This window comes from Talpa europaea, assembly GCF_964194135.1.
Source record: "Talpa europaea genome assembly, chromosome: 3".
Taxonomy (NCBI): domain Eukaryota; kingdom Metazoa; phylum Chordata; class Mammalia; order Eulipotyphla; family Talpidae; genus Talpa; species Talpa europaea.
In genome coordinates this window covers 121,514,614-121,526,926 of record NC_140069.1, presented here as the reverse complement: position 1 = coordinate 121,526,926, position 12,313 = coordinate 121,514,614, and the positions used below count along the sequence as shown (strand labels likewise).

The following is a 12,313-nucleotide window of genomic DNA, read 5'->3' as shown; positions in this document are numbered from 1 at the left end:
ATCCTCTATTAAGTCAAGATAAGAGCTGCCATTGTCTCTGCCAAGGACCAGGAGCAGCCTCCCCACATGTCTCTCACCCTATGTCTCTTAAAAGCATCTCTACATATGTCTCCTCTCAGGTGTGTCTTTTCTCCTTCTTCATTACACCTCCATTCATATATCTCCCTTATTTCCTCCCAGCTTCTGTTCTGGAAGTCTGGTTCATGGCATGCTGCTACTTGTAATTCAAGTCTACTGCGTGTAAGTGGGGATGGGGAAATGACATCCATTCAATGACTCACTCCTCCCCTTTCACAGACATGTGTCTTAGAACTGGAGGAATGTTTCCATTGGCATTTTGAGGCTCAGCGTAGTGCATTTTGCCTCAAGGTAATGATGAATGATCTTTGTCTTTTTTTTTTTTCAATATCCTTCAGCTGTTCCTCATTGTCTACAAAATAAACCTCTTAGATTGATATTTAATTTTCTCTACAATCTATCCAGTCCCACCTACATTTTCTGTATTTCATTAAACCACATTCTAGCCAAACCAAAGATTTCAAGATTTTTCTAACATGAACTCATGATACATTTGAGCCATCTACATTTTATACCACTCATGACTATATTTAGATTTTTCTAATTTCCCTGGTCCATATCAATCTAGTCAGAATTAATCTTTTCCTCAAGGGAATATAGAATAATAGTTAACAGCGCAATGTTTTTGTATCTGAGTTCAAATTTTTTTATCATTTTATCTGTTTGACAAAACCTAAGTTATTGTCATTTAGCATACTACACAGTCCATAATAAGTGTGCAGTAGATAGTAGGTTATCACCGTAATTATATTTCAAAGCCAGCATTTATCATATTTTTTGTGTTGTAATTTCTAGGTACTTCATCTCTTGAACTGTAAGATTCTTACAGCGGTTTTACCATACTTAGCTTTTTAATCTTCACGAAGTCTCCAAAATCATGTACATTTTAGATGTTAATTTTGATAAATGTGAATTGAGTTGAATTGATGGTAATGTACTTCACTAATCATGCTACAAATTACCATAAGCTATAGTGAATCCAAATGCTGTATGCTTTAATAATATCTATTCCTCATTTAGATTTGCAACTTTGATGAAAATCAGTTTATAAAGCTATAAAATTAATCTTTTCAGATGGTGCTGGTGCCAGGTATCTAATTCTATACATTTTATATTATGAATTGTTTTTTATAATCAGAACTAATATCATATCTTTAAATTATAAGCCATCTTTTTTTGAATGATAACACTTATTGTTGGATATATTTCTGAATTTCTTATTTAAAAATATGAGGCTAATAGGCACATAAAAAATGTTCATCCTCAGTTATCATCAAGGAAATGCAAATCCAAACCACAAAGACATGGCATTGCACATCTATGACAATGGCCCATGTCAAAAACAAACAACATGTATTGTCAAGGCTGTGGAGAAAAGGAATACTCTACACTGTTGGTGGAAATGTAAACCAATCCAGTCCCTGTGGAAATCAGTGTGGAGATTTCTGAAAGCCAAGTCTACTATTCATACTAATAAATCTACTATTCATACTTATTCATTCATTTAGTTAATATACTTTATTGAACACCCATCAAAAACACAGACAGGCATTGTTTTTAGGAATCACGAAAACAGTGTTAAACAAAACAAATTTTATGTGAAACTTGCAATACAAAGGGCCATAGACAAAAATCAAGTGAATAATGATAGATAAAACCAAGGAACAGATAAGTTATATATATTACAAAAAAAAAAAATGCTAAGACGTAGAGTAAGACATGAAGAGGAAGGAAGAGGAGCCTAGGCAGCACAGCAATTTCAGTAGTGGACCAGTGAGCTTTTAGTGTATTCCAGAAGGAGCTGGTGCGGTTGAATGTGGTGTGCAAGAGGAGATGAGGCTGGAGGTGCAGTGAGGGGCCAGATCACACAAGGCTAGCACCCTCCTCCTAAACTTTCACCCCGAAATGTCATTTGACAAAGCCCAGCAACATTTTTGGTTGTTACAATTGTGAAGGGAAAACTACCAGCATCTTGTGTGTAGAGCCAGGTATGTATCAAACATCCCAAATTGTACAGGACAGCCCCTCATGCTGAAGAATTATCCAACTCAAAATGTCTGCAGTGCCAGAGCTGGGAATCAGGATTATAAAAGTTTGTAGGTCACAGTAAAGAAATTATTATTTTGTCGTAAGTGGGATGGGGAGCTATTGGAAAATTTGTTAACAGGGCATGATTATGCCATGATTTGACTTGTGTGGGGAACAAATCAAAATGGAGGTGAATGGGGAATGACTGCAGGAGGCCAAGAAAGAGGTGCTGGTGACCTGGGCCAGTGTGGGGTCTAAGGAAGAAGGAATTGGGGTTGGATTCCAAGTGTAAATAAATGTGAATACTGATTTTTTTTTTCCTTTTAGCTATGGCTTTTCTATTTGATTTCAAAGTTTTACAAGGTGATTTATATTATTTGAAAGTTTACCTTAAGAGATCAGATATCTAGGATGAGTCTGTAGATTGATTCTTCAGTTTAAATCTTCACAATGTGGGAAATAACACCTTTTTAAGAGTCATTTTAATTGAACCCAACTTCTTTCATTCACCAGTTGAACTCAGTGGGTATAGAAGTCAATTTTATGCTGTTTAATATTATCCTGAGTTACATTAGAAGTTTAATAAAGTCTCATAAAAGTGATTCCTGGTCCTTCCTACCTGAATTGAACATTCCCTGAATTTTCTCTTCCATAGTGGAAAAGTCAAACTTAAACTTGAGGGCACATTATAATCTGAGGGAACTGCTCTCTACTTGAGACTAATTGATACCAAATATGCAAAAATGAGTATGAAACAGCATCTATTTGGGATATATAAATAAATTTTATGTTTAATCAAAGCCACTTGTAAGCCAGAAAGACCCCATCACCATGTAATAATGGTCCTATGTGTAGAAAAAGAAAGACTTATTTTCTCACTTTAAACAATTTACTCGCCTACTTATATATGAATGCTAATATTCTGACCTTATAAATGTTTATAAATCAGGCTCTTATAGGCCAAAGCAATTTAAGCTTGAATCAGAAAGATCCTTAGTTGGTAATTGTGAAACCTATTTCATCTATATTTATATTTTATGAAGAATAATCTGTAGCTGTCAGGTGTTAAATCTAGTTTGGTAATTTTTGAGGAGTTTTTATATTATCTCTCTGTGACATTGTTTGTTTGAAACTGTTAAATAAGACATGTTAAGGAAAATCAGTAGGAAAAATGATTGATAATTCAGTTAATCACTGTTGACTTTGATTAGGTAGCTCTACTATTTTACAGTATTGATCATGAAGACAGAAGGATCTCAGTTTGAATTCAGCTGAATTCCGATTGATTCTTGTGGTATAGTTGTGTGTAGAAATGCTATTGATAGGTAATTAAAGCTTTAAAATCAGTGATTTAGAAAAACAAAATGAAAATTTATATTCGAAAGGTACTGCATCAGACTACACTTTGAATATCAAATGGTTTCATAACCATGGTGATAAATAATGAGTAGAGTTAATGAAAGGAATTCTTTAAAAATATTGCAATCTTCTCTATAAGAAACAGAAATAAAGAAATCCTATCAGTCAGTTCATATTCCTTGATTAGATAGTTGTCTTTGGTTCCTAGAAGATCTAAAATGTTATTTCAAAACATTAAATCATTAACTCTGAAATAAGTGCAAAGATTCCAAAGATTTCCACCCCAAGAGGATAGCAAATTTCATTCTAATGACTATGTAGACTGGTGGCTAATAAGTCCTCTGATTAAAGAGAATTTCAGGAGAAAGGAAGAGTGATTTTACAGCTGGAGAGCGTCTTCTGCTTCTTTTTATTTATTTATTTACTTACTTATTTTTATTTTTTTATTTTAATTTCTTTTTGATTATTTTATATATTTTTTGTGCATCATTTTTCATTTTTGCACAATGTATGCATTTTCATCTTGGTTATTGTCCCCACACAATTCCCACCTCCTCCCTTGTTTTAATCCTACTCCCTTCTCCCCCCCTGTAGTGTGTCTCTGGTTTATAGTAGCTTGTTGTGTGTTGATTTTGATTTTATAATTAGTCTTTTCCCAGTCCCTTATTTAGGTTTTCTAAATTCCTGCTATGAGTGAGACCATCCGGTATTTTGCTTTTTCTTTCTGGTTTATTTCGCTGAGCATGATCCCTTCCAGCTCCAGGCATGTTGTCTACTGCCATACCACCCTGAACTCACCTGACCTCATCTTCTGCTTCTTTATGGTTGACATGTGGGAAAGAGTGAGAGCAGCCTCAAGCCATCACTAGTATTCCACTACGACATCTTTCTCTCTTCATTTTGATCACAGATGCAGAGCAGTCTCTTGAGAAGTCAAAAACAGGTTTTGCTTTGATTTCCATTCTTCTTGTTCCTTGTTTTTGTTGTTGTTGTTTTTGGTGGGGTTTGTTTGTTTGTTTGTATTGCTTTTGCCTGTGAAGGGTGACAGAATATGCCACCCCAAAATATGTCATCTTGACAGTAAGATTTTTTTGATTTAAAGAGACTTGGAAAACAGCACATGCTGTTTCCTTCTTTTTCTTAAAAACAGATGAAATTCTCAAGAGCAAGATGGCCTCTCTGTCCTAGAAGAAAAGTTGCATTCTGTCAAGCAGAGAAAATTGAGATGGAGAGAAGTCTATACAAACTGTCCTACCAAAATCCTTATTTTCCTTTAACCTCCCCACATAATTCCACAATTGCTTTTCAACAGCTGCCTCTCTTTGTCCAACCTTCTATAAAAAACATATATGTCTTGACATTTCTTTGGTTTTCATGTCTTATGAGGGCTCTCATGTGACACACAACTTATGTAAGTTTGTATATGTACAAACTTCTGCAATTACTCTGTTTTATGTCTTATTTAAAAGAATTATTTTTTTTTTACTTGCAAAATTATGTACCTTTTCTTTGGCATCTGATGGTTCAGAGATGCAGGTATTCATACCCATTATGCAACCCAGGAATACTGATAATTTCAGAAATACAGGTATGAAGCATCAAAGGTGTCTGTCCCCTTTTCCTGAAAACTGTCACTGTAGCTCTTGCCATGTTGGAGATCTTTTGTCTGATTTCTTATTGGCCCTATCTGCACCTGTAGCATGGAATTTACCACTCTGATTTGAAATGGCCTGTTTGAAATCATCTGTTTACTTAATTAAACTATAAATTCTTCCAGGGCAGGACTATATCTTGTTTATGTGTGTCTCTAATGCCTCACAATTCTTCATTCTAGTGAGCACTTAGTATTTGTGGGAATAATTCAAAGTAAAGTTTTTTCCTAGCTGCCTTAGGATATAAAAACAACTAAGCTTATTCACTAATTCAGATAATGTCTACCATTGACTGAGTCTCTTCTGCCAAATCGTATCCTAAAAATGATGCATTATCTCACATTTCATCACAGCTCTCTGGAGCAGATAACTACAATTATCCTATATTATAATTGACAAACCTGAAATCCCAAGGTTTAAGGCCATGCAACTGAGAAGAAATTGTTTCAGTACATTTTTATCGTGCACAGAAACTCACACAAATTTTCTCTTTGCCACACTGAATTCCTGATTCAAATTTAACATTGTTCCTCTCTCTAAGAAGGTATTTTTAAAGAATCATTGGTGATTTCTTTAACTCTATGGTGTCTGTTTTTTGATTTGCTAGTAATAAATCCAAAAGCTCACTAATTTTCTTTATAGCAAATGAAATAATATACATTTCTTTTAATAATAGCATGTTGTTTGTAAGACTAAAATCAGAACATACAGTTGGAAAATTGTTCATTTTTCCTCAAATATTAAATGTTATTAAGCCTTACATTAAAAAGCAACTTTTTAAAATGGTTCCCTCCCATACAACTACCATGTGAGAAAAACCTATGAAAATAAATGATGAATGATGCAGACAACAAGGAAATCATTTTTAGAGAGAGCTTTGAAAACCAGTGCAACAATACCATTTATTATAAATATGGACTTATTTATAAAAATAAAACTATGCAGTACAAACTCACAATTTTATTTAAATTGTTTTTGTAGCAAACCATACATGCATTAATAATATACCACTATTCCTATTCAGAATAGGATCCATTTTGACAATGGGTAAACTGGTTATGGTATTTACATTGTTAACCTTATTTATGGTTGATTATCATTTTAGCAAAACCTCATTTTAAATATATGAAAATTAGATGCATCTTTTTTAACTATGTGGAGTCATCTTTTCTAATTTATAATTTTGTCAATAGTTATAATTACTTAAAATTTTGACTCAGTATGATCTAAGATAATTTTAGATATACTATAATAGCATATAGCCTATTTAAGAGAAATACCCATAATAATATCTTCAGAATTAAGCAATTTAAATATATTTAATTTTTCAATATAATTATAATAGTCAGATGTCTTTATTAGAAAGTGATTTATAAAGTATTTCCCTTAATATGATGATCCTATCTCTGGGAAATAAAGCACAAAGTAAAAGAAAATATTTATTTTTATATCCTTTGTGTCTGTCCTGTCCGAGGTAATATCATCCTTTGAATGCTTAGGCAATGTTTAACAATCATTCATTTATTCCTCCAGTCAGAAATTATTTTCTTATATATGTTTCCAATATGTTAAATTTGATCTATGGTAATTGGGACAGTAATAGTTTCCACAGATTACTTTTATTGCTTGTGTTTTGAGTCATGGCATGAGTTAAAATCTTGATAGAAGGAACAGAATCTTAAACTATTTGGTTTCTGTTTCACTTACTAGTCATTGAATGAAAGTTTATTTACACCAAACAAGAAAAAGCAGTATCTCTAGATTCAGTTTAGAGAAACTAGCTACAATATACAAGATAACACAGCATAAATTGCCATTCCATTGTTGTGTTGCTCAGCAGAGCCTAACTTTCATTTAATACATGGCCTAATTGACAGAGATGGAATCTGATGTTTGGCAAATCTTGATATCATTCTTAAAATCTCACTAACAATTGCAATGATTTTTATGGACAATCATAAAAATATATGTTTAACAGGAGAAAACTTTCTATATATTGAGATAATTGTCACACTTATGCTCCTATAATCCAGATTTATAAAAAAAAAAAATACATTAGGAACAGTCATCCCTAAGAAAATTCTTGGGGCCTCCCCGGTGCCGCAGCAGTTAAGCGCTGGGTTGTGAAGCTGCCTGCAGCCTCTGCAGCACCGGTTCGATCCTCGGCCACCGGGCGAGGGTCCCACATGGCACGCAGACCTCTCCTGCCGCCCGCTGCTCCCCTCAGCAGTGTATTTCGTCAGTCTGCCTGTTCTGTTCCCTGCTCTGGCTCTGGTGAATTCTCTCACCCTCCCGCGCTTCTGACTATACCCAGTGCTTGTATAAATAAATCTTTAAAAAAAAAAATTCTTAGTTGTACTAAGAGCAGTCATACTAAATTTATAAAATTATTCTTGCAACTTTATTTTAAAGATGTATAAATCTAACTTTTAATTTAAATAAATTAAATAGATTTTTGCTCTGACAAACTAACACCTAGTCTCTAATATAGAGATAAAACTTAATTTTTTTCATAATGAAAAGATGTTAAGACTTATTCTTATTCTTTGGTATCTCAAGTAGTTTGGATCCATGCTTCAATGGAAGGGAAATCTTGGAATCTAACTTCTAGTGTTCACCTTGTCACTGACTTCACCTAAATGGTTTTTGCCTCTGTTTTGTCAGAGGAGTTATAGGAGGTCATCACTAAAGTCTTTCCAAATGTGATCCTAAACAATGTAACCTCTCACTTATCATTAGATACAGGTGATTAATCTTCCTTTAAATGTTTTAAATTAATTTGCTTACATTCACCCTTGATTAACTACTTATATTTCATTTTTTTCATTCAATGCCAACTCTATTCTTCAACATTTAATTACTAAGCAAACACAACAATTGGAAACATTCAGTTTAGAAGACAGAAAGGATATATTAAACAGTAAAAAATAGTTTACTACGTGAGATGAAAGAGAGCTGTAAAATTTTTAGAATGCTGACTCTGACCGTAGGTTTTAGGAACAAAACTTAACTTCTTTCATTAAAAATTTTAAATTAGAGTCTTTCTAGAGAATAAAATAGGTACTAATGATGTTTTATGGGCAGTATGCATTGAAAGTCCAGTCTCATCTGAGACCTGATGTCATTTTTATTTTGTCTCATACTAACATAGCTATAACTTTCCTCATGTACTGTCTTCATCATCAATTTTCTGAGTCTTTTATTTTATGTGTATGTTTATAAACTGCAAATAACTAAAATTTTTCCATATTCAACCATTTCTTCAATTAGCTATATTAATTCATTACATTTATTGTGATTACTGATATGTTTGGATGCCATCTTGTTCTTTTTGCTTTCTGTTGTTCCTGCCATCTTTTAAATATATTTTCATGAATTCTAATTATACTTTTGGTGCATTTCCTAGTACTGCTTATTATGCTTCTTAAATATCTATTCTGTTTTCCCTTTCCTTAACCTTCTGTATCAAATTTTAAGTAAATACTTTTTTAAAAGATTTACTTATTTATTTATGCATAGAAGAAATGGGCTGTAGGACAGAGGTGTGGGTGGTGAGAAGATTCTTCAGCGACAGAGTAGGGAAGCAGAACAGGCAGATCTGCTGAAATACACTGCTAGAGGGAGCAGGGGGCGAGACAGGAGAGGTCTGCTGCACCACGTGGGTTCCTCCCTGTCTGGGGATCAAACTCAGGCAGGCCATAGAGGTGATAATGCTGAAACTTAACCCATAGGCCACTAGGGAGTCCCTTAAGTAATATTTTAGATATATATTACAGTTTATTACTTCTTTATTTGGCTTCTGTTGATCTGCTTTTTAATATCCCTAATTATATCTCAGTTTTTAATTCTACTATGTTCTTTTTTCATGTCTCTCTTTTAAAAATGTGATATTGATTCCACTCATGTTTTTAATTCCCTTTTTAGTTATAGACATATTTAAACATGTCTTTTTAGTTATAGACATATTTAAATATATAATTTATATTCTGTGTTTAATAAATTTGGTATTTGAAGTCTTTGGGGTCTAATTCTGCTGTTTACTGTTAGTCCTGACTCATTAATGCTTGCTATCCCCTTGTGAAATCTGTTAATTTTGGGTGGTTGTTACTAATTGGCCAGGGTTCTGTACAGGTTTTACTATAGCTCAGAGTTCTTTCACATATTTCTGGGATCTAGGTAAACCATTCTAGGCAAGCAACATTCAAATACACAAGTGATTACTAGATAAAAAACCAAAGGGCTTGTTCTCTTACCTACTACTTTCTCCATACTTGAGTATGCACAAGCAGACAGTGTTTTCACATGCAATTTTTAGAGCATAGGCATAAGAAAGGCATAAGAAAAAGGCATAAGAAAAAGTAAGAAAAAAGAACATTTATTATACCATTAAACTAGTTTTTAGTCACAGTGCAACTATGGGGAAATAAATTATTGAAGCACAGTTCAGGTAACTTTAAAAATTTGCTGCTAATAGGTTTCAGAGGTTGAGCACATTCTGCATTATGAAATATAATAAAATAATAAAAAGAGCAAGACAATAGCAGTGATATTAGCTACCATTTATTGCGTTCTTACTAATCATCAGAGCTACCTTAAGATATTTACTTAAAAACAGTCTCAACTATAACAAAATCGTTTTTCAGATTTTTAATATATGCCACTTTTATCCACAGACCAATTTTTTTGAGTTAAGTACTATTATTTGTGCAGTTTTGAAACTAACACAGAATTTCATTCTCGAGATTATGTAGACTTGAAAGTAAGTAAAGTATAGAGACCAGTGGAAGATAGAGTTAACTGCAGAAATTATGCTCTATAATAGTCTCTCAATTATATTGTCATCAAAGTACTAATTTCATCTCAACCCAGTTACAGTATGTTTTATTCATCCCATTTTATAGATGGGCAAATATTGTAAGATTAAAGTGGGGTTACTCTGTTTCAGAAATCTGTTCTCTTTCCAATATATTATTCTTGGTAGCAGTACCTTTTATTCTTCATTTATTTACTGATTTTGTCATGCAATTAACATATCTGTTGAGCACTTTCACTATGCATTTTTTAGAGCTCTGTACATGCTTAAGCCAAAAAGAAATGCAAAGTCTGTTCATGTTCTTGTTGGGGGATATAGGCAATGAACAAATAAATCAATAAGTGATTGTCAAGTGTTAGGTGCAATAAAGAAGAGTAAGTTATTTTAAGGGACTAGGAAATGATGGGAATAGAGTGTAAAATATTTACATATTTTAGATAAGACAGTGCAGGGAAATGTGCAACTGTCACTGGTAATTTTATGATACTGTCATTTTCTATCAGAAGTATCTTGTGGGCCTCCATGGTGGTGCAGGCTGTTGAGCACAGTGCTGTGAAGCTGTCCACAGCCTCTGCAGTGCAGGTTCAATCCCAGCCTGCCTGTGAGATACCCCCATGGAATGGTATACCTCTCCTGTCTCACCTGCTGCTCCCCTCAGCAGTGTATTTCAGTCAGTCTGCCTGTTCTATTCCCTGCTCTGTCTCTGGTGAATCCTCTCACCCTCCCACACATCTGGCCTATACCCTGGTTCTTGTATAAATAAATAAATATTTAAAAAAAAAAAAAGAAGTATCTTGAGTCCTTGGCTTATATGACATTGAAATTCAATCTAAGTTTTATAGCATTCTTCAGAACACTATGCTAGACTTAAAACCTACCATTTTGATGAAGAAATGATTTTATGCTGGTTTTATTTCATAATTTGGCTTGAATGATTATTTGAAGAGACAAAATGGGTAATTGTTTTCTTTCTAAGTATTTAAAATAGCCAGCTTAATAAGGTGAACAAATGTTTGGAGTTATTAGTAGAGTGTGCCTTGCCAGCAATTAAGTAAAAGGGTCTTCTCCCTGTTATTAACACTTGATGTAGGATATTAGTTCTTAGAAGCAATTTCATGAAAGAAGCAGTAGTGATGTCAGGAACTAATTGACTGATTTTAATTGGAGAACACTTATATTACAAAGTATGTGAGGGTAAGATGTCTTCAACTTGTTTTTACTTTTCTTTGAAAAGCTGAAACTCTTCTTCCCAGTAGTAATTAAAAATAAACAGCAGTCATTAACTTACTGTGAGCTTCTAATGGCCACAACATGACTGATTTACTGAACTAAAACAAAGTAATTCAACACTGTAATTATCTTGAAAATTAAAAAACATTCTAGATAATGAATAGTTTCAATTTCTATAGAATCAATTTATGTTTGGCTTTTCCTTTTTATGTATTTTTCTGTATATATACAACTTGATAACTAACAAGCAAAAATGGTCAGATAAGGATTCCACCTCAAAGAAAAGTGTACCAAGTTTAGTTTTTGAGATTAACACCATAGTTTTGGGATAACATTTTTTTTCACTCATTCACTCGACCAACATTTATTGAGAGACAGCTTTAGCTGAGGTATTTTCCCAAATGCTTTGCAAAATAAAAAAAGAAGAGAACAGTGTCTCCCAAGGAATTTATTATTAAGTATTGGGGTGATATTCTAAATCCATCCCTTTTATTTAATAGATCATATCAGGATTTAATCAATTCTGTGTTGTTGGACATTCAGGGAAATGGTTGTGTATTTTTTCTATAAAAGGCCTCTATTGAATACCCTAGGTAATAAAATTTATACATATTTTTGACTATTTCCTTGAAATAGATATTCCACCAGTACAATAAGTCAGCAATGCTACTAAGGCCAAAAGTCATGAGCATTTTAGTCTATTGTTCAATTTGACAAAAATTGACCCCAAATGACAAAGGAAGAAAAAAAGATTATATCATTTTGCATTGCAATCAACACTGTATGAGAGCCTTTCTGTATTCCATTTCCTTGTAAGCTTCAAGAATATGGAATGTTCTACTAAAACTTATAATGTTGTAAACCAATGTTACCTCAATAAAAACATAAATATAAAAGGTTCTCCTAAATTGGTATCATTGATCTTTAGTTTTCGTAATTGCTCAAAGCCTTTTCATTTCAAGAGTTGTTTATGAAATTAAAAAGTATTTATCAAATATCTTGAGCTAACATTGATAGCTTATATCTAACAAGAGATCATCTAGATTGTTGTCTCTCATTAAGCTGAATTTAGAATATTAAGAGATTGCGAAAAGTGTTGTTGGTTCAGAAGTTTATTTGACTTAAAAATGAGTATTACAGCTAACCAAGAGTT

The 12,313-nt window shown here is 33.1% G+C and overlaps 1 protein-coding gene across 1 annotated transcript in view; it reads left to right on the top strand.

Annotated features, from left to right (window-relative positions):
* Positions 1 to 12,313, top strand: part of IMMP2L (inner mitochondrial membrane peptidase subunit 2) — a gene marked incomplete at both ends in the record, with an annotated part of 722,123 nt that overhangs the window by 523,842 nt on the left and 185,968 nt on the right. The window lies entirely within an intron of this gene.